Source organism: Lutra lutra, chromosome 2 (assembly GCF_902655055.1).
Source record: "Lutra lutra chromosome 2, mLutLut1.2, whole genome shotgun sequence".
NCBI classification, from domain to species: domain Eukaryota; kingdom Metazoa; phylum Chordata; class Mammalia; order Carnivora; family Mustelidae; genus Lutra; species Lutra lutra.
Window position 1 is genome coordinate 55,798,159 of NC_062279.1, and position 26,881 is coordinate 55,825,039.

Consider the following 26,881-nt stretch of genomic DNA (forward strand, 5'->3'; position numbering starts at 1 on the left):
AGAGTTAGGATTTTGAATGAAAAAAAGAGCTCACATCTTATTTACATATATTTTTGAGGGGCAAGGAAGAGCAATGAGAATAAAAACAGCAGAAGCTTAATCTATAAACTGCCCTACTGTGCCTCTTGCTAGAACACATTTTTCTAAACAATCAGAGTAATCTCCCCATCCACCCAGCCACCCCATCTCTTGCCCAGCCATTCTGACTTTCTTGGATCTCTTCTATTCCCAGGGCATTTGATCTCTGAAGGAAAACATTTTATAGTTGCCTTTGGCTATGTGTTTCAGGAAGTCCACAATATCTTAATCCAAGCAAGTCTTCATAATCTTTTTTTTTTTAAATATGCACCTCTCTCTGCTAACTTGTTTTATTTTTTATTTTATTTTTTTAAGTAAGCTCTTTGCCCAACATGGAGCTTGAACTCATAACCCTAAGATCAAAAGTTGCATGCTCCACCAACTGAGCCAGCTAGGGCCCCTCTCTGCTAACTTTTATCTCAGCCAAGCTACCAGAAACAAGTGTGCTTTCCTTGTGCAAAAGAGTGGGCCCAGGGACTTCCTTGGGTGTCATTCTTCTAGAGATTTTCTCACCTCACGTTCCCATTTATAGGAGCTTGGAAGCACCCGGCTTATCTCGTCTGTTTTCCTTTGGGAAGACTCTTTGAGGTTTTCCCCGTAAACTTACAAGGATGTATCTAAAATATTTATATTTTAATTTGCAAAATAAAGTATACGGTTTACTACTGAAGCCCCTTGGTTCCCTATCAATGTCATCACTGAGAAGGGCCCAGTGAGTCCTGCCTTCCTTTCTCCCAGCCTCTAGTTCTTAAAAGTCTTATTCTTATTCAACGGAGATGTCTTTGACTCCAATTAGATTATAGTGCTGTTTCTCTAAAGAGATCAAGTACCCCAACTTGAAGATTTTTATAGAAATTTATTTCTTTAAATGGCTACCATTCGGGCCCTTTCCAACTGTATGCCTGTCATAAATGTGATGCTCCCTTCCCCCCACCAAGCCTTCAATCAGGTTCTAAAGGAAACTGAATACTGCCAGAGGCCCAGGAAGAACATTCAGTTCTTTCTTGGTGGTGGTCCTCCAAGAAGAAGGGGCTACAGTGACTGCTTTGTGCTATCAAACATTAAGGTGGAGGGTTTCCCTTTGAAATGTTGGGGCTGAAGAGAGCCTTCAAAGAAAACTCCCCCCTGGGGCTTCATAAGAGAAGGGTACTTCTGTCGTTAATATGTTCTTAAGGCTATTTGGCAGGAGTTTTGAAAACAGCCATCTGCTTTTCAAGGTAGTAAGAGCAGAGCTGAAGAATATGACATTTATTTAAGCACGTAAAGCTAACCAAAATATCCTAATCCCTGCAGAGAGAGGGCAGGATTCTAATACTGGCTCTGCATTAATTCCTTATGTGACTTTGGGCATTTAACCACTGGGTTCTACCTTTAAAATGAAAGATTCAGCTAGATAATCTCTAAAGGGACTTGTTTTGTATTGTGGATAATTTCAAACCATATATTTAAGCACATATTAGAGTCAAATTGTTCAGGGAAGTCCTACAGACCTACCAGTCAAATTCAGAAATGATCAATTCATGGCCAATCTTGTTTCATCTGTACTCCCACAGCTTGATGATCACGTTTGCTTCCTTACAGATTTGTCATGATCCCTGGATTCCTGGATGAAATGTTGCCCACTATTCTTAGGAACAAAACAAGACAGCGTCTACCAGAGAAAGGTCAGGCAGAGCTTAGTCCCCTGATGGTTGGCCATTACAACCAGCATTTCTCTTTCTGAACATCTTGTCCCCATGAATGCCCCCTGTACAGGTGGTCTTCAGTAATTACAGCACAACCATTGGGTCCAAGACATCGCATCCTCAGGCCTCAGGCATCTCCTGAAGAGCCCCTGCGTCAGACTGCAATCTCGCTCTACAGGATGAGGAGGTACCTACCTGTCTTGTTCACTGAGACCGCATGTGATTCATTTTCTGGAGTAAGTGGTTGTACCTTTTAGCAACTGCTTGAGAACAGTTCTTGAATTCCAGGGTCTCAATAGTCTGATCACCCAGCATCTTGCCAGAAGCTGCTCAGAATGGCAGGCAGCTTTCAAGGTTTATCCTTGCCATAGCATTTCAAGGTCCATTTCCTTTACTCCAAAACAAGAAGAAAGGAAAAGATCCTTGCATCTGTTCTGTCCAGTCTTCTGTACATCTCTCTGTGAGTGGATTCAAAGGAGCTTCTATTACTCTCCTAAGGACCCACCCATGGGCTCACACACCTTCCAAGGATCTCACACTTCATGGATTTTGTAGCTGTCATTCAATTGGTTGCAGGGGAAATATTCCTGAACACTGAAAGGCTAGTCCTGTTCTCCAGGTGAGCACAGGTCTCCCTGAAGCATGCGAGTGTCAGGCCTGCCTTTCTAGGACATATGATGTTCAAGGTCGTTGAGATGGGCCAGAGACAGTCTATAGCCAAGGACTTACCCTAAATGCATAAACCTTGGTGCTTCCCACTTTTCACTTGATTGCTGGGTGAGCGTAGCCTCCTGAAAGAACTTCAAGAAAGAGAATCTGGAAAATAAAATGCCCCAAGTCAGGGATAAGCCTACTTTTCCATGGAGCCTTCCAAAGGGCATGCCCTCTGCTACTGTGTACTGTAAATTCAGAGCTTCAGGAGCTGAGGCCTCCTGTGCTTGGGGGGAAGGTAGCTGAGGAGAAAGGGACTCCTTCCCACCTTTTGTTTACCTTCAATCTGGCTGAATTTAGCTGCCCTTAACTTCTAGTTTGCTAAAGTCCTTATTGCCTTAATGACCACCTAAGAAGCAGTCAGAACCAGAAGAGAAAGCCCCTTTGTAGGCATTCATTGTTAACTCCTACACCTGTCCCTATCTCCCCAGTGCTGCTGTGCCTGAAAAGAGTCCCAGCCCTGTCTCCAAAGCACTGGGTTAGCCTCTGCTGAAACAGGAACATACCCAAACTAAAGACAAACCCAGAACTGCTCAGACGGGGAGAGATCCCTGCACCATACTTTAACTGCTGGCAACCATGGCTATCCTTCAGAATTGGCTTTGCTTCAGATCTGGACTCCTCACGCTCCCTCCCCTCCACCTCTTGTTCCAGAGACCCTCCACACCCCAACATTCTCAGTGCTGTTCCTGAAGACCATCTAGACTTTGTGTTCTCCTGAACATTCTACTCACCTTCAGCTGCAGTGTATTTCATCAGCCTCTCCACCAAGCTCTTTAAAACGAAAGGCAGTTGCTGTCTTCCCATGGACAATAATGAATGTATTTACTGTAAGTGCAGACCATGTAGAGAAGTGGCTGGGTTTATCAAAAAGAGGGTTTTTGTAAAGCCTGTTTATTTTTTTAAGTCAGTTTTGAGCATTTCTATTTTACCACCCTTCACATGGTTTTGGGGAACCCAAATTGTATCAAGGTCTCATGCCAAAACAAGCCAAAAGTTGTTTTCTTTACCTTTTTCCTCCATGCACCATGATTTAAATGATTGTTTCAGTGTCATTTTAAATGTTTTCTTGTGACATGTACTGACGATAAAAGTCATCTTGACAAAAAAAAAAGATTTATACATGAATCAGAAAGTATTTATTTCAATTTTGTACCTTTCCATTTTAATACATTATAATGTATTGACTCAACTGAGATAATATAAACAGTTCATTTTAATAACATATGTGTGTGTGACTTTTCCTTTATTCATGGTCAGGGAGGGGCAGATAATCGTGGAGTAGAAAATTCTGGGGGCTTATTGGCATCAATGTGAGCTGAGCATTGCCTCGGACTCTATGGCCGTAGACAGACTCAACCAAAGTCTCCTTGGCAGCAGCTGGAGACCCCCCAAGAGTGGAAGAGACTTTACAGAGGAAATGAGAAGGTAAGTTGGTGGGCCCTCCAGACATCAACTAACTGCCTCCTGATATACTGACACACATCTCTGCATGTATGGAGCTCCACAGAGATGCCACTACTTGCTCATGGAGCCTGAATACAGGCTAGCAATCAAAGGTGAGGATAGGGACCAGATAGGGGAAAACCCAGAGCAGGTAAGATGAGAAGCATCTATGGAGAAAATTCAGTGTTAAAAGTGTTGGGGAATGAGGGTTGGGAAGAAACAAAACCTCTGGGTTAGATTTTCTGGATACAACACTTTCTTTCCTCCAGTACCTTGCGCTAGATATTCTGTAAATGAATCCCTGGGGCACGTTGCCTTCAAAAAAACCCCACTGGCAACCAACCAAATGGTTTCTTCTTGCTTCCTTAGTATATAATTCCTTAGGGCTTATAAATACAAAATTGAATCCAACTGTACTCATTCCAGGCTCTTTACTGGAGGGTAGGAGAGAAGGTGGGCACAGGTGAAGACAGGTGGAAGCAGGAGAGGGGAAACCTGGAGAAAAAGGGAAGAGGTGCCAAATGCAATTGCATCCGAAGGGCTTCATTGAAAACTTTTCCCAAGCATATTTGGCAAAGAGGGTGGTAATTCCATGAGCCTTACAATATTAATTTCTATTCTTCTCTCTATATTTGAACATGTTCTAATTTTATAAGGTATCGTCTGGGAGGACAAAAACACTACTTGAAAGGAATCTATCAGCCCTTTCTTCCCAGTAAAAGTTTGGCTTAGTGTGGGACTCCTCTGAGAAGAAATAGAGATATTTTATGTCTAGGATTCTGGGAGGTATGTCTAGGACTCCAGGAAGAGAGATGGACATTCTCAACAAACAGCCATGTGATTGATCTCCTTCTGCATCCCCATTCTCTCCATTCCCTCCCTCCACCCCCACATTTTTAAGCCTACAAGTTTCTACACTAGCCCTTTTTGGGCCCCTCCTCTCTGGCTTAGGCTTCCTGAGTGGAAGCTTATCTCAGCCAGCAAGAACACGTCAGAGGAAAGCAACTCTGGCCGGTGAGTCAAGGAACCTCCCTTTGATTCCTTAGTCACCCCCACTCCATCTCAGCCTCTTCTTCTGGGAGCATCTATGTGTCGTATACAGGAGATTCATTAATGGGTTATTTTAAGTCCTAAAACATTTAGAAAAGATCAGTCGCCAATTATATGAAATAAGCAGCTCTTGAGCCCTACGAAGATTCATCTACCAGGAAAGACATAGAAAGCCCTTTCCCAACCATTTCTTTCCAATGCTCTTTTCCAAAACTCCCATTAGACTGACTGCTGATCTTTAGCTTGCAGAGAACTTAGCTGTTTTAAGAGAGCCTGGGTTCTGAGGAAAGGATGTGGTAGGCGCTTATTAACTTAAACTAAAATCCTTTCTAAATTGAGTTGATCTGCTTTGCTAACCCAGCTCATCAAAGGCAACACAGAAGACCCTTTGCAGATATGTGGGGAATTTGCCCTTGGGGCACCTGAGTCCAGAATTTCATGTGTTTGTACCAATGTGTATTTGTAGTTGGGGATTTGTGATTCTGGACCCCCTTTTCTCCTTAATTTGTAAAGAGAAGTTTGGACTGCCTTGGTCTCTGGCAGTTGGAGTTGGGTGAGAGGCTACTGCAAACAATCCCCATAGCTTATTGAACTGCTGTCAAGTTCACACTTGCTGGCCACACACAGACACACAGACACACAGAGATACATGTGTGCATGATACCCTACTTCCTGGACCCAGGCATCTGGTCAAGGGCTACAGAGGTCTATTTAGACAAACTCTTCTAAAGCCAAAAGAGGGAGAAGTTGAGCTATCCTTCCTCTGTGTCCTGTCCTGTCCCTCATCTTTCAACCTCGCTTTCTTCTTTTTGGACCCTTCTTTTGCTTACTCTCCTCTCACAGCTGACCTGATTTCCTCCCTTCAGTACCACAAGAATAGAGAGATCACCCATGACACTGGGGGTGGAATCCTTCATCCTCCCTATGTCAGACTTGGGCAGTCTGACAGTGGAAAAGAAATTCAGGTGGCTTGGGTCCCCTAAAACTCTGTGACTAACAGACATCTGAGAGTAGACCTCCAGCTGTTTTCTTGCCTTGGGGTACTCTCCAACCTTAGGAGAGTTTTTTGTTTTTTGTTTTTGGGTTTGTTTGTTTGTTTGTTTGGTCTGGTGCAGAATGGGTTCAGGGGTATATTCATTCAAATAAACTCATAGTCCTCTTCTTTTTTTTTTTTTTTTTTTTTTTTTAAGATTTTATTTATTCATTTGACAGAGAGAGATCACAAGTAGACGGAGAGGAAGGCAGAGAGAGAGAGAGAGAGGGAAGCAGGGTTCTCGCTGAGCAGAGAGCCCGATGCGGGACTCGACCCCAGGACCGAGATCATGACCTGAGCCGAAGGCAGCGGCTTAACCCACTGAGCCACCCAGGCGCCCCTCATAGTCCTCTTCTAATGACTTCTTGAGTGAGGCAGACCCACACACCATCCCCTCACTTGATAGATATCAAGCCAAGGAAGCACACAGGTTGATGCAGCACCTTTAGGAAAAAAAAAACCTCTCTTCCTACCTCCCACCCGCATACACAGGGATGGCAGAAATGTGAGCCTTGCAATGGGCAGAGAAGAGACACATGCAGAGGAAGGGGGGCCCCAGAATCTTTTGTAAACAAACTGGGCTACCTGGGACAGAACTGATTCTCAGATCCCCTCTGCAATCCCCTCCTCAGATGTTGGAAAGGGAGCACTAATCTCAGCACTGAATTGTCAGACCAGACATCAGTCTGCATGACTTCTGGCTATTGTGAGCTGGTCTGGTCTCCTGCACAAAGAGGGACAGTGGTTTAGGAGGCTCCTTCTAAAGGACACATGATACACTGCTTAGGAAAAATGTAGACTACAAAGTAATAGTAACAATATTTATATGTACACTGAAAACCCCCAATTCTATTTGAATTATATACTCGTCTTATTAATGCAAATTCTCCCCATCTATGTTCTTCTGAAGAGGAAGGGCCTTGGGCCTTAGGGGAGGAATATTATTATTATTATTATTATTAGAGAGAGAGGGAGAGAATCTTGAGAAGGCTCCATACCCAGCAGGGAGCCCAATGCAGGGCTCAGTCTCACAACCCAGAGACCATGACCTGAGCCAAAATCAGGAGTCAGACACTTAATCAATTGAGCCACCCAGGCACCCTTTCTTTTGGGGGAAGAGGGAGGAATTTTAGAAACCGCACTAGCAATACAGAAAATCTGCTGTGTTTTGCCCCCTGCCTGGAAATAACACATAAACATCAACAGAGAGAAGGAAGAAAAACACTGGGGAAATTTTTCATTTTCTGTTTGTTTTCTGGGAGCAGCTGTTCCTTATAGACTATGAACCAAGAACCCAGAATCACAAAATGATGTTGGATGACTTCAAGAAAACATATATGTCTCTGGAATTTAAGTTCTGCTTAGAGCCTAGACTCCCAAGTGGGCTTTTTTTCCTCCTACCTGATTCTCCTACTTGGTGAGGGGTAGTCCCCAGATTTGCTTTCCAAATGTCTTTACTAAATATCAGGTAAGAGTGAAAGGGAAACAAATAACCATCAGACAATAAACTACAAAGAACTGAGTCCCTATATTCTATCCCTCACCACTGCATTCTGCACATGATCTGAGCTATTTCAGATCTAGTCCTAGCAGAGTGGCATGGCCTCTAGAAACCACACATGAAGCCTTCATTTCTTGGTTCTTGGCCTGGCTCCATGCAGAGGATGTCTTCCTATAGGCCATCCCCCTCCCACAAGCTCCCTTATCAAGAGTTTGCCAACTTTTTGGATAAGGCCAAGAGAGCTGAATCCCCTGGACAGTGTCTCTAACGTTTCTCTGCCCTTCTTCTGTTTCCTCTGAGACACATGATTCTACTCTCTGGTGACTGATGCAGTAAGTAATCTCACCTTTTAGGTGAGACCCCAAATCCACAGAGGCAGTCCTATCCTTATAATACCAATAATTAATTATTAAAATATTAGTTTCAGCTATCAGGATGCCTAGATTTAATTCTTGGCCCTTACTGTCCATATAAACTTGTTAATATCTCTGTACCTCAGTTTTCTCATCTGTAAAGTAGGGACAACAACATCATCCACTTTGCAGAGATGTTGTGAGCAATAAATGGGATAATACTTGTAAAAAAAAATGTGGAATAATGCCTGCTCCTGACAGAGATTCTTTCTTGGACCAAACTGTAGCCAGGTTCCCCTGAGCCCTCTCATCCACTGGGCTTCAACCTTGGCCTACAAAGACGTAAACAAAATATTAACATAGTTCCTAATAACTCAAGTCTACATCTCCGGGATGACCCTAGTCCCCCTCTTAAAGCGCCTGCCTGAGTAAACTCAGGGTTGCCAAAACAATTTACTGTTTGTTTCAGGCTATACCTGAAGATGGGGCCCTGTCTCCCAGCCTTTGTGGGAGGGGAAGAGCCTAACTTGGGTACACATCAGTTAGCAAACCCAGATGGGTTTCACATGGGCCAAACTCCTTCCTGCTTTTCGTAATTTTTCACTTGCCTGACTCTATTGAGACCCCTCTAATCTTCCTCCGTATATCCTCATTCTCCCTTTAAAATGTCTGGTCACCTCTGTACAAGTCAAAGTTGAGTTCAGTTCATGCTGGATGGACTCTTTTCCCTAGTGCACATATAACTGACTGAAGTTTGTCTCAACCACTTTAAATATTGTCCAGCTTTGTTTATCTTTGACACCACATGGTGACACTTAATAAATGCTAGCCACTATTACTATCATTTAATATTATATAATATTATATATCAAATATTATATTTGACATAATATTTGATATATATATAAAATATTATATAATATTTTCCTTTTATGTGCTGGTGGCTACAAGCTCAAAGCTCAAAGCTACTTTGGACCTTTAGCTCAAGTTCATGGTACATATTTCTATACATTAACTTTATCCTTGACTTATCTTATTTCTCCTACCTATATTTTCTCCCTTTGATCGGATTTCTTCATATTTTTAAAATATCTGTGGCCTATGTATTTTTGCATGCCACCTCAAGTTTTCCTGATGAAGGAAGAAATACATTCCAAAAATAAAATTAAAATAACAAAAAGTAAATATAGGAAGCTAGAAGATCAATTGCTTAAAGCTGGGTTTTTGTGGGTTTGCTATTTGCTTATGTTCTCTAAAATATATTATGGAGATTGAGGCCTAGAAAGAAAACTTAATGTTTGTCACCTCCCCATTTCACCATAGAGTTAGAACCAACTAATAAGGATGAAAAGTCACAAAGTCTAATGGCCAGAAACCATTGTTTCAGAGGCTACAGTTTCAGGAGCAATTTGTGCGTGTTTAGATTTGGCTCTGTCCATGAAGTCACTAAGTCATGCAGGAGAGTCACCACCTACTCTGTGCTTTACTTTTCCTACATAAGGATGTGATTAGAGATGGTCTCTTGTTGTCTTCCTTTTCCCCTGGAATAGACATTCTGCCTTTACCAGATCCCTGGGGCTCACTGAGGTAAAGGTAAGCAAAAGCTGATGGATTTGGGGAAAGAAGACAAGGAAAAGAAAACCTATTCAGCTGCACGACCAGAGACATGAAGGATGCCAAAGAAACCCACCCCTACATTACTCTGAATAAGGAGAGTTAATACTCCTTGCTCAATGGAGCACCTATGTGGGTAGTGTAGCTGTGTCTTGTACCATGGAAACTTCTTCCCCAATCCTCTTTCCTTACCATCCAGTCTTCTTTCCTGCATTATTTGAATGTAAAAATATGCTGAGTTCAGCACTAGTTCAGCTTATACCCCAGCAGTCCTTCCTTCCCACCCATTAGACTCTCTCCCCCTTAGCTTTTATTCTTAGAAAAAGCTAGAGACAATGCTTGGAACTATGCCAAAGTCACTTCTTGTCCAAATGAAAAACTCCCACATGCCCTCTTGTTTTGAACTCAACATTCATCTGGGTTTTGTTATACAGACAAGGGGTCAAACCCTATGGGATCCCTGACCCAAGGAGAAGGAAAAGTTTAGGATGAAAAATACTTGGGTTTTAGCTAAGGCATTAGATGACTGGGTTAAACAGAGAATCATGATCACAACTATTACATCAGTTACTACTACTTCTTTATCATTTATAAATCCATACTTGACTGTGGATTTGCCAGTATTAGGAACAGGAAACCAGGAAGAAGAGCCCATGGGGCAGAAAAAACAATGGAGGACGCCTGGGTGGCTCAGTGGGTTAAGCCTCTGCCTTCGGCTCAGGTTATGATCTCAGGGTCCTGGGATCGAGCCCCACATCGGGCTGTCTGCTCAGCGGGGAACCTGCTTCCTCCTCTCTCTCTGCCTACTTGTGATCTGTCTCTCTGACAAATAAATAAATAAAATCTTTAAAAAAAAAAAGGGAAAAAGAAAAAAACAATGGAGGCATACTGATGGCAAGGCAAAGGCTGCAGTGGACATGAAAAAAGCTGGAAGTCCAGAAGGGAAGTCCTCTTGGGTGACATCTAAAAGGAGAGGTGTCTGAAGTCCTGAAAAAGAATGAGCCCTAGAAGGGAATGAGACTATAGGGAGAAGAGGAGAACACCAGACAAGGACCTGAGGTAATAGCTAATGTTAGACATCTGGAGGAGTGAGAAATGGTAGCATAGGGGGAGAAAATAAAATGTGGGGAAAGCAGAATATAACAAAGAAAACACGTAGTGAATGTCAGGCAGTGATGGAGAGGGAGTGCAGCAAGACCCGGGGAAGGCCTTAGGGTTTGGAAGGAGGTTACTGGTGACGTTAGCAAGGTATCACAACGTCCTCACTCTGGGAACACATTAGAAGAGTTAGGACTCACCCAGCCTGGGTGCACAAAGGAATAGAGTTTGTCAACCTTATCCCCCATTAGAAGCCAAATCTCATCAGTAAGTACTGCTTTCATCACTCACTGGCTTTGGCTTTGGCCTCCCCATGCTGAGTTTGACTTTGAAGAGTCAACAGCTCCATGAAAAAGAAAGTGGCCCAAGCAAGATCCTGAGAGCACTGAATGAGGTTCTTCTAACTGCACTTCGTTATTACCTGGGAATGTGGTGTTTAACCCAGGGAACCATGCTCAGTAAAAAATATTGGAGCCCCTGCCTTGAAGTGAGTCTTCTTCTCTGCCTTCAGTGTAACTCCTTCCCCAGCTGGCTGAAGATCTACAAGGCTGCCACATGCAGAGACGAAGACAGAGAAAGCAAGATGGGTAAGCCCACCCTAGAGAGACAACTCTGGCTCGGGCTGTTCCTTCTGCTACCAGAAAGAAAGCCCCATCTGTGTAGGACAAGGGACTTTCACCAAACATGGTGACCCTGAACACTAGAAAATGTGGTCCAATTGATATCTTGAAACCTGTACCCCATCAGTTTAGTGTATTTTTAATTGTCTTATGTAGGAAGAAGTTGAAGGGCAGGGCACAGTACATATCTTCCTGACTCTCTCCTTAACCCTTCACAAGCTCTAACAAATGTAAAATAGTGCTTCCTAGGACTTTGTGATTCGTATCACTGGACTTTCTACAGAGTTAATTTTTTAGAAATAGTTAAATATGGGTAAAAGACCCAAACAGCTATTTCTGCAAAGGGGACATACATGTGGTCCATAAACACATGAAAAGGTGTTCAACATCATTAGCCATCAAGGAAATGCAAATTAAAACCTCGTTATATCACTAAACCACCCTGAATAGTGACAACAGCAAATGCTGGGGAAGATGCTGAGAAACTAGATCACTCATACATTATGGATGGGAAGTGAAATGGTACAGCTACTCTGGAAAACATTTTGTCAGTTTCTTACAAATCTAAATGTGCAAGTACATGATGACTCAGTAATTGTGCTCTTGGGCATTTATTTCAAGGATAATGGATATTTAGGTTTACACGAAAACCTGTACAGGGATGTTTGTAGTGGTGGTCCAAAAATGAAATAGCCCAGATATCCTTCAACAGATGAATGGTTAAAACAGTACTACACTTATACCTTGGAATCCTGCTCAGCAATTAAAAAGGTACAGACTGTTGATACATGCAACATCTTGGATGAACCTAAAAACCAAGGCCATAGATGGCTGGTTTACCTGCAAATACACAGTTGTGTATTTGTGTATTTAAGGGAGTTTCAAAGCCATGTTAACTTCTTCAGATCTCCCCCTCAGATATCTGGGAATTTCCAGAGTTGTGTCATAGGCCAATGCCAGGCAGAGCTGCCCAAACAGACCTAGAAAGGTGGTCACAGTGTCTGAACATCTGGGACAGGCAAGGCAATCAAGAGACTAGGGCCAGAAAACAAACAAACAAAAAGAGAAAGTCAAACCAGGGTCAAGAAGTTGGAACCTAGAGGCCTATAGGAGACAAATTTGGCAGTGGGAGCTGGGACATCATGAGAAACAAAGCTGTAGGAACAGAAAGTGACATGGATTGGTGGCAGGGCAGAGCTGCCTGGAAGAGACAGTGCGTATTAGGGGCAGCGGTGTCCAAGTGGACCCCCGACCCCAGTCAGCTGGATGTTATTCAATGGTTCCCATTCCCATGTTTCTGCCTCAGGAAAATGCTGAATGTGTCCAGCGTTTTCCAAAACATGTACAAACTTCTGTCACCTGTGCCTATAATGGGTTCCTAGCATGCCTTGGATGGAGGGGATAAGGTGGACTTAAGTTTCTAGGCAAAATACTTATGTCTATTTCACATACAGATAATACTTTTAAAAGGAGCATGCACATCGCTTTTCACATATTAATACATGGGACAAATATATTTAAATTATTCTGACATAATAAGGAAAAATGTGTTATCACTATTTAAAAGTTCTGACAATATAAAAATATATATTGCAGAAAAGAAAAAGTTTCCCGTAATTCCTTTCCTGCTCCACTGAAGATGCCAATACTAACAGTTTGGAATACAGTCTCAAGTTTCTCCATGCATATGCTAACTGTTTATGTATGTATACATAGACTATTAGATATACTTTCTTATTTTTAAAAGTGGGATTTAGGGGCACCTGGGTGGCTCAATGGGTTAAGCCTCTGCCTTTGGCTCGGGTCGTGATCCCAGGGTCCTGGGATCGAGCCCCGCATCAGGCTTTCAGCTCAGCGGGGAGCCTGCTTCCTCCTCTCTCTCTCTCTCTCTGCCTGCCTTTCTGCCTACTTGTGATCTCTCTCTGTCAAATAAATAAATAAAATCTTTAAAAAAAAAAAGTGGGATTTAAAAAATGGAGTGCCTATAATATTGCAAATGATATTACTTAATATCTCTCATAACAAAGCTTTTTAAAAAGATTTTGTTTATTTATTTGACAGAGAGAGAGAGAGAGCACAAAAGCAGGGGGAGCAGCAGAGAGAGAGAAGCAGGCTTTTCCACTGAGCGGGGAACTCGATGTGGCACTTGATCCCAGGACACTGGGATCATGACCTGAGCCAAAGGCAGATGTTTAACCGACTGAGCCACCCAGACACCCTCATAACAAAGATTTTTAAAGGGACTAAATGTGAATTAACTTTGTGTGAGTCAAAAGGACTTCTAGAGATTTCCTTAGATTTCCAAGATCACAGCCTCCTCTTCATCTCTTCAATCAGCAGTGACCCCACCTAGTGGCTTAACAGGTCTAAGAGTCTATGGGATTCTGGATCCAAAGACAGCTGCCACCCCCAGGGAACTCTCTCACCTGTTACCCACACTAGATCGCTACTGCACAGACCAAGATGGCGGCTTTGGTGTGCAGTTAAAAAACAAAACTGCATTCACTCCAGTATAAACAGCCATCTCTTTAGTTTTCTCTCCACATCAGGTGTTGTCTTAAACTACATGAGGACTTCATTTTGGACATTACGTTAAATGGCTCCATTTAACCAGCATCACAACCCTTTGAGGAAGGCATTGTTATTGTCCTTAACAAATAGGGCACAGAACATTTAGTAGCCAGCCCAGGGTGAGTAACTGGTAAATAGCAGAAAAAGATGAAAGAGGGACACGGACATGAAGGAAAAGGAAGGGGCAGATTCAGCCCCAAGAACTTCCTATAATTCTCAGGGCAAACAGTAGCGGTCACTTGGGGTTACAGCTCACTAGACATCCTGGTATGATTTCTACATTAATTCTCACAGTAACCTCCTGGGATAGCAGATGAGTCAGAGAGAGGACATAACTTGCAGATGTCAGAGCTAGATTTGAACCCTCTAACTTTGGAACTCACTCTATTAATTATTGTACTAAAGAAAATCACCACAGGGAGGGCAGACTATACCAGCTGAGCTCCGTAGACTGTGGACTGCTTACCTAGAAAGCAGCAGAAGCCAGAAAGAAGATTTTAGAAGTAGTCAGGGAGAGGCAAGAATGGGACTTGGGAAACCTCCTCAGGAGATTCCAGAATCTCCACTTGTAACTGCCATGGTCCCTGCCTAAGAGAATGCTTTCCCACTCTCAGGACAGGCCAAACATGGGGGTGAGTGAGTGAGGGGGTGTGCAGGTCTCAGCTAGCAGCTCAGTCTGGAAACCCTCTCAAGCATTGACTAAGTTGGCCACCACGCATCCCTTTGCATCAACCCGACTCCCACCCTTTCTATCTATTCATTCCCTTAACAGGCATCTCCCTGCACCCATCCCCATCACCCAACTACCTGCAACCGTGAAAACATCTCAAGATATGAGAAACTAAAGTGTCACCCGCCTCACGCAAAGCTAGAGAAGGCTAATCAAAGACAATAAAGACAAAAATTGTAAGACAGTGAGGAAATCCAGATTTTTTTTTTCTTTTGACATCACTGTGTGCATTTGATCTTTGGCTGTGATTTTCCACTGTTGAGCTTCACAGATTTTGTGAAGGCTAAAGCTTGAAGTCCTAACATTTTGATAGGAAGTATAAACAGAGGCGGGGTCTCAGACCAGCACTGCTGCCAGGAAGCCAGAAGGCATTTCTGGACTGGGATCAATAGAGAGAGCCTTCCCTTCGCACAGCTCTTGGCTCACTGACATTCTCCTGACTCAGAAGCCACAGGCCACAGAAAGCAGGTTGCATTTAGAGCAGATTACAGGAGGAATAACATAGCAAAACAGGATTCCTCCGGCCCCTACCCCTATCCCCTTCCCCTGCCAGGGAATGGGTAGATAATTCTGAGGAAGATGTCTCATCAACCAACCATTTCTGGTATCTTGGATCTTAGAGTGGGGAGGTGCTTCTCACCTTGTGTTCCTCATGTGGCCTGAGGCAGGCTAAGGCAGGACTGTGGGAGACACCCTCCAGGAAGGGGATGAGTCTTCCATTCTTTTGGTAAGAGCCACTGGATTGGCACACTCAGGGGAGTTTATATTAGATGCAGCTTCCCTGATAACTGACAAAACAGACTCTCTGTGCTCTGTTGGTCCTCCTCAGGAGAAATATCCCCAAAGGCTGGTGGAGGAAGGGTGGAGCACAGGCCCATGGTGACGTTCTATGGCAGAATTAGCTTTAAATAAATGAGAAAACAGAGCTATTTCTGTCAGCCTGCTTCCAGGCTCCCCCACGTCAACTGCCACAATATACAGTTCTATGGAAATTCAGAATGCTCTTTGAAATGTTCACAGTTTGGTTTTGGTGGCGGTGGCGGTGGTGGGTGGTTTTTGGTTTTTGTTCTTGTGATAGAAGTCATTTAGAGCACATGATATCTCATTTTCTACATCATGCCATTTTAGGCTTATCAGTCTTCACTGATGAATAATTGATTTGAATGTAAAATCTGGTTTGTTGGCTTCAAACTTTCATTGTTCTAACTTGCTTGCTACTGTATAGGATAATTTTTTTTTAAAGACTTGACTTTTGCGGGTATACATAGCTGGTATATAAATTGTAGAAAACCTGAAATATTTAGAAAGTATTAGGAACCTCTGCTTCCAGCCATAATGGAATAACAGGGACTGGATCTATCCCTCCATCTTGAACAACACAAAACTGGACAAAAGTTATGAAACACTATGGAGTATTATGCCTCCATCAGAAAGGATGAATACCCAACTTTTGTATCAACATGGACTGGATTGGAAGAGATTATGCTGAGTGAAATAAGTCAAGCAGAGAGAGTCAATTATCATATGGTTTCACTTATTTGTGGAGCATAACAAATAACATGGAGGACAAGGGGAGTTAGAGAGGAGAAGGGGGTTGAGGGAAATTGGAAGGGGAGGTGAACCATGAGAGACTATGGACTCTGAAAAACAATCTGAGGGTTTTGAAGGGGCGGGGGGTGGGAGGTTGGGGGAACCAGGTGGTGGGTATTGGAGAGGGCACGGATTGCATGGAGCACTGGGTGTGGTGCAAAAACAACGAATACTGTTACGCTGAAAATAAATTTAAAAATTTTTTAAAAATTAAAATTAATTTTAATTTAAAAAAATCTTTAAAAAATAAAAAAATAAAGTGAAGTGATCAGCAACCTTAAAAAAAAGTTATGAAACACTGGTTTTCAAATATTGAACAGCAGGCAGTGACAACTGTGCCCACCCCCTTCTCTTGAGAGATGGGACATAAAGAATGTGAGCCCTCTGACTGACCCTGTTTCCTGCCTGGCAAGAGTTTCCAGGCTGTATACGGGGAGGGAGCACCCCAACAGAACCCAGAGGTCTCACAGAGCTGAGGAGACACAGATCAAGGTAGCTAGAATCCACGGGGCTGTGTTTGGAGAAAAGATAACTATACTGAAGGCCTCATATGCCATCAGTGGGGACCCCTCCAGTTTTCCAGTAAGCACTGAGTGAGGGATCCATGTACAGGAATTACCCAAGAAAAACATGCAGAAAAATCCCCAGAGCTTACACAGAGCCAAGAACAACCTGAGTTTCCTGAGCAGGAAGAACTCCTAACACATGGAGGATTAGTAGAATCCTCAGAAGAGTCTTGCCTTAGTCATGGGACCAGATTACACCTAAACTAAAAGACTAGTGGGTGCCACCTAAGAGAAATTAAGAGAAAGTCTTGAAAAGATCAAATTGTTCCCCAAAAACCTAACCTACCCAGAACAAAATATTTAAAGGAATACAAATCCTCCAACACACAATAATATAGCACAGAATTCTTGTCATGGCATAAAAAGTCATCAGGTGTGTGAAGAAGCAGGAACATATGAACCATAACCAGGAGAAAACCTTAAAAAGTATTTGGAAAATCAAAAAATAACAATAACCTTAACAAGAAATGACCTTAATGATGCAGGTATTATTGTCCTTTAGGCTTTTATTTTGTACATTAAGCTTTATTTATTTATTTGCGAGAGAGAGGCAGAGAGAATCTGAAGCAGACTTCACGCTGAGTGCAGAGCTACTGAGCCATCCAAGTGCCCCTCGGTACATATTTTTTTAAATTACTGAAATTATGGGGCACCCGGGAGGCTCAGTCAGATAAGAGTCTGCTCTCTGCTCAGGTCATGATCTGGGGATCCCCATATTGGGCTCTCTGCTCAGTGGGGAGCCTGCTTCTCCTTCTTCTTCTGCCTGCCACTCTCCCTGCTTGTGCTCTCTCTCTCTCTATCAAATAAATAAAGAAAATCTTAAAAGAAAAAAACTTACAGGAATGACATGAACTATGGATGACCAGATGTGGGTACAACTTGGTAAGCATCTCCCCATGTGCATTATTTTTTTCTTTCCCTCTTCTTCTTCTTCTTTTTGGTGATAAGAACCAACACTCATTTGGGTTACCTCAAATAATAGGAAATGTATTATGAGAAAACCACCAGGTAAATACAGGGTGCTCAGCTAAATTAACCAAGGGAGGAAAAAGAAGACAAATAATTGGACTTTGCAGGAAGTGAAGGAATGAGAATTGCTCAGAACCAGAGCAGCTCCAGCACATCAACAGAAGCTATGAATATTCCCAGTGATGCCCCACCTTAACAAGCCTCACCCCTCACAATCTCCATATTCCTCCTCTTTGTACATCATCTTGCTGCTTCTGTTGTACAGAATGGTTTCTGGCCTGGATCATTCAAGTCACCTGACTTTCAACCAAACTGAGAACACTTTACATTAAGGGTTTGAGAACAGAGATGACATGACACCCATTCTTTTGGTTGTGATCCCATGACAGGACCCTAGCATTGTGAGGACATTCCTCTCACTCCCTCTATTCATGTGGCTATGGATGAAAGCAGAGGCAATGTGGGTGAGTCTTCTTCAGTCAAAACTTGCCTGTACTGGATAACCATCCAAGAAAAAGTCAAATGTTAGGGTATATATGTGAGCATCATCTGAACAGAAAGGATACTACAACAACTTCCTTCATGACCACAGGCCCAACTTCTAGCTCTCGGCCATCAAGATGGGGCCATGCACGCCCAGCAAGTTTGTTCTAGAAGAAGAAGGGAATTGTTTTTAATGGGTCATTTCTCCATAAAACCCTGTAAAAGGAGTGAGGGTCTATCTACTATTGGATTTGTTACTCTATCTTATTTAGAGGTTGGTACAATATTATCTTTGAGCTCTTGTATTTGTGTAAATGAAAACATCCTGATCTTACACATTGCCAGTATTGTTTTTTGTCCCCAACATTCTATTATGAGAAATTTCCAGCATGAGGTGAAGCTGCAAGAATGTCCACTGCAATTTTACTACATTTGTTGTATCACACATTCACACATTTATCCTCTCTCTATCCATTAATCCCACCTATTTGGGGGGCATTTCAGAGAAAATCACAGACATCAGAACATGTTCCCCTAAATAGTTCGGCATAAATGTTGTTACTTAAGTTTCAATGTTTGCTAACAGTGTTTTCCATGTCTACACAATAAAATGTACAAATCACAAGAGAACACCTCTCAGTTCCCCCCCAAAAGGCATTGAACTGTGTAATCCAAATGGTTATCAAAATCTATGACGCCATCATCACCCCTGAGTTTCCCTGTGACCCTTCCCAGTCAATATGTGCTCCACTCCCCCAGAGGCAACAGCTGTTCTGATTTTTTCACACCTCGATTTGTTTTGCCCTTCTAGAATTTCATAACAGATGGAATCATAGAGTATTTACTTTTTTCATTGAGCACCATGTTTTGAGATTAATTCAGGGGACAGCAAATTTTCTCTTAATATTTTTAGGTGGTAAATATTTTAGCCTTTGGGACCTATCTCTTGAAACTACCTAACTCTGCTGATGTAGCCAGAAAACAGCCCAACAAAAGATAAATGAGTGGGCCTGGCTGTTCCAATAAAACTTTGTTTACAAACACAGTTAGCCAGGCTGTAGGCCATGGTTTGCCAAGCGCATTAAATGTCATTGTGTGAGCTTTTCCGCCAAGGTCAGGAACAAGGCAGGGATATCCACTATCACCACTGCTATTCAACTTAGTACTAGAAGTCCTAGCTTCAGCAACCAGACGACAAAAGGAAATTAAACGCATCCAAATCAGCAAAGAAGAAGTCAAACTATCACTCTTTGCAGATGATATGTTACTTTATGTGGAAAACCCAAAAGACTCCATTCGAAATCTGTTAGATTAAACGCATCCAAATCAGCAAAGAAGAAGTCAAACTATCACTCTTTGCAGATGATATGTTACTTTATGTGGAAAACCCAAAAGACTCCATTCGAAATCTGTTAGAACTTGTACGGGAATTCAGTAAAAATCAATGCACAGAAATCAATTGCATTTCTATACACTAATTATTATTAAGGAGTCAATCCCATTTACAATTGCACCCCAAACCATGAGATACCTAGGAATAAACCTAACCAAAGAGGCAAAGAATCTGTACTTAGAAAACTATAAAGTACTCATGAAAGAAATTGAGGAAGACACAAAGAAATGGAAAAATATTCTATGCTCATGGATTGGAAGACCTAATATTGTTAAAATGTCTATGCTACTTAAAGCAATCTACACATTTAATGCAATCCCTATCAAAATACCATCCATTTTTTTCAAAGAAATGGAACAAATAATCCTAAAATCTATATGGAACCAGGAAAGACCTCAAATAGCCAGAGGAATGTTGAAAAAGAAAGCCAAAGCTGGTGGCATCACAATTCCAGACTTCAAGCTCTATTACAAAGCTGTCATCATCAAGACAGTATGGTACTGGCAAAAAAAAACCAGACACATAGATAAATGGAATAGAATAGAGAACCCAGAAATATACCTTCAACTCTATGGTCAACTAATCTTCAACAAGGCAGGAAAGAATGTCCAATGGAAAAAAGACAGTCTCTTCAACAAATGATGTTGGGAAAATTGGACAGCCACATACAGAAAAATGAAATTGGACTATTTCTTTACACCACACACAAGAATAGACTCAAAATGGATGAAGGACCTCAATGTGAGAAAGGAATCCCTCAAAATCCTTGAGGAAAACACAGGCAGCAACCTCTTCGGCCTCAACCACAGCAACTTCTTCCTAGGAACATCGCCAAAAGCAAGGGAAGCAAGGGCAAAAATGAACTACTGGGACTTCATCAAGATCAAAAGCTTTTGCACAGCAAAGGAAACAGTTAACAAAACCAAAAGACAACTGACAGAATGGGAGAAGATATTTGCAAACCACATATCAGATAAAGGGCTAGTATCCAAAATCTATAAAGAGCTTATCAAACTTAACACCCAAAGAACAAATAATCCAATCAAGAAATGGGCAGAGGACATGAACAGACATTTCCGCAAAGAAGACATCCAGATGGCCAACAGACCCATGAAGAAGTGCTCCACATCACTGGGCATCGGGGAAATCCAAATCAAAACCACAATGAGATACTACCTCACACAAGTCAGAATGGCTAAAATTAACAAGTCAGGAAATGACAGACGCTGTCGAGGATGTGGAGAAAGGGGAACCCTCCTACACTATTGGTGGGAATGCAAGCTGGTGCAACCACTCTGGAAAACAGCATGGAGTTTCCTCAAAAAGTTGAAAATAGAGCTACCCTATGACCCAGCAATTTCACTACTGGGTATTTACCCTAAAGATACAAATGTACTGATCTGAAGGGGCACGTGCACCCAAATGTTTATAGCAGCAATGTCCACAACAGCCAAACTATGGAAAGAATCTAGGTGTCCATCAACAGATGAATGGATAAAGAAAAAGTGGTATATATATATGCAATGGAATACTATGCAGCCATCAAAAGAAATGAATCTTGCCATTTGCAATGATGTGGATGGAACTAGAGGGTATTATGCTGAGTGAAATAAGTCAATCAGAGAAAGACAATTATCATATAATCTCCTTGATACGAAGAATCTGAAAGGTAACGTGGGGGGCTTAGGGGGTAGGGAAAGAAAAAATGAAACAAGATGGGATTGGGAGGGAGATAAACCATGAGACTCTTAATCTCACAAAACAAACTGAGGGTTGCTGGGGGTAGGGGGGTAGGGAGAGGGTGGTTGGGTTATGGACATTGGGGAAGGTATGTGCTATTGTGAGTGCTGTGAAGTGTGTAAACCTGGCAATTCACAGACCTGTACCCCTGGGGCTAATAATACATTATATGTTAACAAAAAATTAAAAAAAATTTAAATGTCATTGTGTTTCCGTGGTTTGTTTGTCCTCACTGCTTAGTATTCTGTTGTAGGAATGTGCCAATTCATTTATCCATTTGCCAGGTGCTGATCACTAAAATTAATAATTATTATTATTAATTATAATTAATAGTTAATAGATAATAATTAACTATTATGAATACAGTCTCAATGAACATTCTTGTACAAGTGTTTTTGTGAAAATATGCTTTCATTTCTTTTCATTTCATTTCTCTTGAGTAAATACAAAGGGGGGGAATTGCTGGGTCATAGGGTAGGTTTATTTTACTTCTATTCTAAATGCTTAGAAAATAAACAATAAAAAGAATGGCTGCCAGGAGTCAGTGTGATTTTTACTTCTCTTTCACCAGGGAGAGATAATTATAAGCATGTTCTGTAGAAATTTCTTCTTTCATTGAAACTTCTCTCCCGCTACTACCCTTTCCTTCCTTTCAAAGTGGAATCATCACAAACTTTAAAACAAAGTTTAACAAAGTTAAAATAAAACTTTAAAAATGTACTTTATACACCTATCTCTACTGCCTTGCTGCTTCTTTCTACTTCCTAGCTCAAACTGTCAAGAGGAAGACTGACTAGTTCAGCTGATCACCATCATCCTCCAAATGCCACTATTTCAGTTATAGAAATTTTAAGATTATTCTTGACAAATTTCTCTCTCTCAACTCCAAAATATCCAGGTTATAGTCAATTCTCATTGATCTTACCTTCTAAAAGTCTTTTGAATCCAACAACTCATCATCACTTTGACAACCCCCTTCATTTTTCACCTTAACTACAATTGCCTGATAATTGAACTCTCTATAAACACCTTTCTCCCTTCAGTTTGTTCTGTCCCTACAATAGCTCTAGGGACCTTTTAGAAACTATAACGTGTGTTACTCCCCTACTTAAAAATTCTTCAATGGCTTCCCATAGCTCTTAAGACAAAGACCCAAATCCTTATTATGACCTATAAGGTCTTGTAAGAACTGGCCTTTACTCAATTCTTTGGCCTTTCCCTTGCTCTGCATTCAGCCATATCAAGTCCTGGAAGAGGCTATGTTTTAATTCACTTCTCACTTCCTTTTTTCCAAAGAGGATGGTATATAAGATCACTTTATTTCACAGGGCAAAGTTTATGTAATAGCCACTGGACATACATGACACATTAGAAGCCAACTAAACATGGGTTCAGTATCAGCCACAGAGTTGATCCTCTTCTTCTAGAAGTGCTGTTTTTCATTGTGGGTTATGGTAACCAGGCAACATGCAGGGGATGATCCTGGATGCCACATGGGGCAAGCTGTTTTGCCCAAACTCTTATCCCCCAAACATACCCTCTTTAGCCAGTGAGGGCCTTTTATAAAAAGCCTTGTGGTTTTCATGAAGAGACTACTATGCATTATAGATTTGCCCAGCAACACCACAAAACTTGAACTATTTTGGGTGGCTCAGTTGGTTGGGTGACTGCCTTCAGCTCGGGTCATGGTTCTGGGGTCCTGGGATCAGGCCCCGTGTTGGGCTCCCTGCTCCTCGGGAGGCCTGCTTCTCCCTCTCCCTTTGCCTGCCACTCCTCCTGCTTGTGCGCTCTCTCTCAATCTGTCGAATAAACAAACAAACAAACAAAAAGTTGAAAAAAGAAAAGAATATCTGTGGTGAAACTCTCTAAATCCCCCAAACAGCTATTTCCACACAGTCAGATATGGTGATAACGGACATCGGTTGTTCTGGATTAATAATGAAAGCTTAAAAAGCAGACAAAAGCAGCATGGGCTTTGGCTGGCTGGCTCTCCCTTCAGGAGCCCTAAGCATCACCTGCTGTTGCCCTTCCAGATATGGTAGGCTTTTCACATCTTGGACCGCCTGATGTCATAGGTGACCATGTTGAAGTTGTCCCAAAGAGCTTCTTCTCCAGTGGCTTGTAGTCAACCAGGCTGCTGTATGGTTCATGAGTGAGATGATGAGGGCCTTGCTGTGCCTCATGCCCATGCCAAAGGCAAAGCTGGCATCAGGTGATGAGTAGCTGCTGACCGTGTACATGTGGTCACAGATGATGAAGACATTGGCCACTGACTGCTTACAGATGTTAGTCACCAGGTTTGTTCAAGTTCCAGACTCTCTGGGTTCAGTTTGGAGAGGACAGTGGACACTTTGGCCTCCTGTGTACTGTACAATTCTCACTTCCTTAAGGAAGCTTTCTTGAATTTTCCTAAGTTAAATCCCCTCTTATACTCTGTCCTAGCCTCATGTCTGTCTCTCTCCAGCATTTATCTCAAATCTCATTTTATATTTATGTATGTGGTTATTTGATTAATGTTTGTCTTCTCTGCAAATTCAATGAGGATAGGGGTCATGCTGTTTTGTTCACCTTTGTAACTCCAGCAGTGAGCACAATGTCTGAAACAAATATCTATTGAAAACCATTCTAACTTCTATTTCCTTTAAAATTATAGCAGCACTTTATTGAGTACTGTATTGAGTGCTTTCTATGTGCCACATGCCATTTTAAGCACTTGACATATACCATCTCATTATTCCTCTTAATAGAGGAAGGAGAAGGTAAGGTAATCTGTCCAAAATACACAGTAGATTACCAAAGCTAGTAAGTGACAGAGTTAAGATTTGAACCTAGGAAGTCTGGCTTCAAAATCTCAGCTCCTTAATGTTATATTTTATTCCTTTTAATGCTCATTTCACTTATCCTTTTCAGATTAATTTTATGAGTCTTTCAGACCTGGAAATAATCTCAGTGATCATTCTTTTTTCATGATGGACCAGTGATATCAAAAGAGGTGAATGACTTGCCCAAGATCACACTGCAAGCTGGTAGCAGAATTTAGACTCGATCATGTTTTCTGCTCCCCGCCCGTCCCTGCACTGTATTGGCCTGGTGCCTCTTAGGAATGAGCTAAGTTTAACCAGCAAGATTCAGTTCTATATCTTATAGATAAAAATTTTAGTGATGGGGTGCTTGGGTGGCTCAGTGGGTTAGGCGTCTGCCTTCGGCTCAGATCATGATCTCAGGGTCCTGGGATTGAGCCCCCATTGGGCTTTCTGCTCAGCGGGAAGCTTGCTTCCCCCCTCCCCCTCTGCCTGCCTCTGCCTACTTGTGATATCTCTCTCTCTCTCTCTGTCAAATAAATAAAATAAAATAAAAACTTTAAAAAATATTTAAAAAATTTTAGTGATATATCTGACATATAGTGTAAAGATATAGTACAACATATGAGAATTCTTTTTTTGCAATTGTACAGAATGTGTAATGAGCTTTTCTAATTGTATGTGTATGCAGTGGCGGGGCAAGGGGAGGAGGACTGATTGTGATTTGCCAGAGCTAAAGAAAAGAAGTAGCAATCATCCGTCTCTGATCTTGGTCTTTGCTTGCCTGAAGGCAGGGAACTAAGTCAAACCCAAGTACCTCTTAGGTTCAGGTCTTTGGACTATACTGAAAGCATTTGTCAGCCTTACCTAAAGGTGTTCTTCATAAAGTACTTTTATTGAACAGAAAAAAAAGTGTATTTTAACCACAGGTTCATTTATACCTTTGGTTGTTTGATGGCCTGCTGCACAAAGTAAAGTCTGTGGATCATCAGAACCCACATCCTTGGAAGCTTGTTAGAAATGCAGAATTACTGGTCCTATCCTAGATCTGCTGAACCAGAAACTGCATCTTAATAAAATCTTCAGATGATTCACATGCACATTAAAGGCTGAGAAGCACTGCTCTGAGAGGGTCTGCCAAGAAAGAGACTGAAGAATAAAACTGAATGTCTTATGTTGAATCACCTTATTTTTAAAAGCACAATATTCATTCCCAGCTGACAACTTAAAACATATAAATAGGATTCTATATATTTTTCTAAAACCCAACACCTGACAGTAGTTTTTTTTTTTCAATAGATAATCCTTATAGTTTTTTTTTTCATAGGCACAAGAAATGCTGGAGTTGGAACAAACCTAGGACACCATTAGTCTATCCTGCACTCACCCAAATGCAGAATACCTTCTCTAGGATTCTTTTGCAGCCTTTGACTGAACATTTCCAGAAAAGGCAGCTCACCAAATCACAACGCACAACCAATCCTTGCCATTCACTGCCGCACTTGACAATCTTAGTTTAGTTTTGACCATTTATCACCTGGACCATGGCAACAGTGTTACAAACTTGTCTCAATCTTTCTGACCATCCAAAAGACAAAACAGTCTTCCTACAGTCACATACCAACAAATGTGGTGCTTGAAAATTTTTACTTTCTTTTCAATTCACTATTGTCCACACTCATGTAACTACCTTTTATTTTCTCTGGTCTCATCAAACAGATCAACTAATTATCCAAAGATCTGGGTGACCCTGCCTTTCTAAGTCCAACTTAGAGTCCAACTCCCTACCTTCATCTTGTTCTCCGTGGCACAATGTATGGGCTCCCTGACTTAGGTATAAATATTCCATTAATTTTGCCTCTCCTCAATTCCCCCAGCTCCTGGGTATTCACCAATAGCAGTAATTACTGCTTTTCTTTTTTTTCTGATTTTTATGAAACTAGAGAAGTTAACTTTGCTTGTCTGACTCCTCATTAAAGGGCAAATTCATCTAGAACAGGAATCTAGTCCTTCATACAGCTTTTTGTGGTACCTGGCCACTCTCTTTATGTTCTACTTATGAGGGGAAAGACTTCTATCTATACTATCACCTGAAGTTTGCTGGAGAGTCACATGTACAAGAAGATGTCCTTTCTATCTAAGAGTCTCATCACCAGAATTTCATTAGAACTCCCCTGGAGACTGAGACACTTCCGTTAATATTCACAAATGGCTATAGACCCTGCCATACTCAAATTATTTTGCTAGGTGTTGGTATGGATAGAGAGATGATTACGATAAAGGCAAAGTTCCAGAATGCACGTTATAAGAGAAGAAACAAATCAACTTAGTCTTGTTGAAGACATCATGTTAGAGACAAAATTTTTGCCACATTCATTATCTTAACTTGGGATCCCACAGATAGATATAGCTACTTGACCTATTTGTCTCTCTCATAGGGCAGAGGTAGGACATTAAGAGAGGTAGGACACCACAGTGCAAGGTCTCGCCCTCCGGGCGAGTTTGTCAAACTCCTCATACACACCGTTTTAAAACGCTGACAGCCCTAAAGGCTGTTGTTTACATATCTCTTTCCCCCGAGACTGTGAGCTAACAGAGCGCAGAGTTCCTGTTTTATTTCCGGAAACCATGCTTGACATTTAGAAATCAATACTGAGCATGATACAGGTAACCCCACTGAGCGCTTGCCCTGTGGCACCCACTCTCAGAAAGGGTTTACGTATAGCCAATCATTTAGTACAGGAACTTGCTCAAGCGAATGAACCCATACCCTTCTGTCCACCGGCTTTAGATTCGGAGACCTCCGACCTCTTCCCCACGGCGTCCGCGCTCCCTCCCCTCCCAGAACT

The 26,881-nt window shown here is 41.8% G+C and overlaps 1 long non-coding RNA gene across 1 annotated transcript; it reads right to left on the minus strand.

Moving 5' to 3' along the window:
• Window positions 1-941: 941 nt before the first annotated feature.
• On the minus strand, window positions 942-26,874 carry LOC125092941 (uncharacterized). Its single transcript, XR_007125110.1, has 3 exons — window positions 26,803-26,874; window positions 2,493-2,579; window positions 942-2,221 (listed from the first exon to the last, which is right to left on the minus strand). It is a non-coding gene; the product is annotated as an uncharacterized LOC125092941 (long non-coding RNA).
• Window positions 26,875-26,881: the final 7 nt, after the last annotated feature.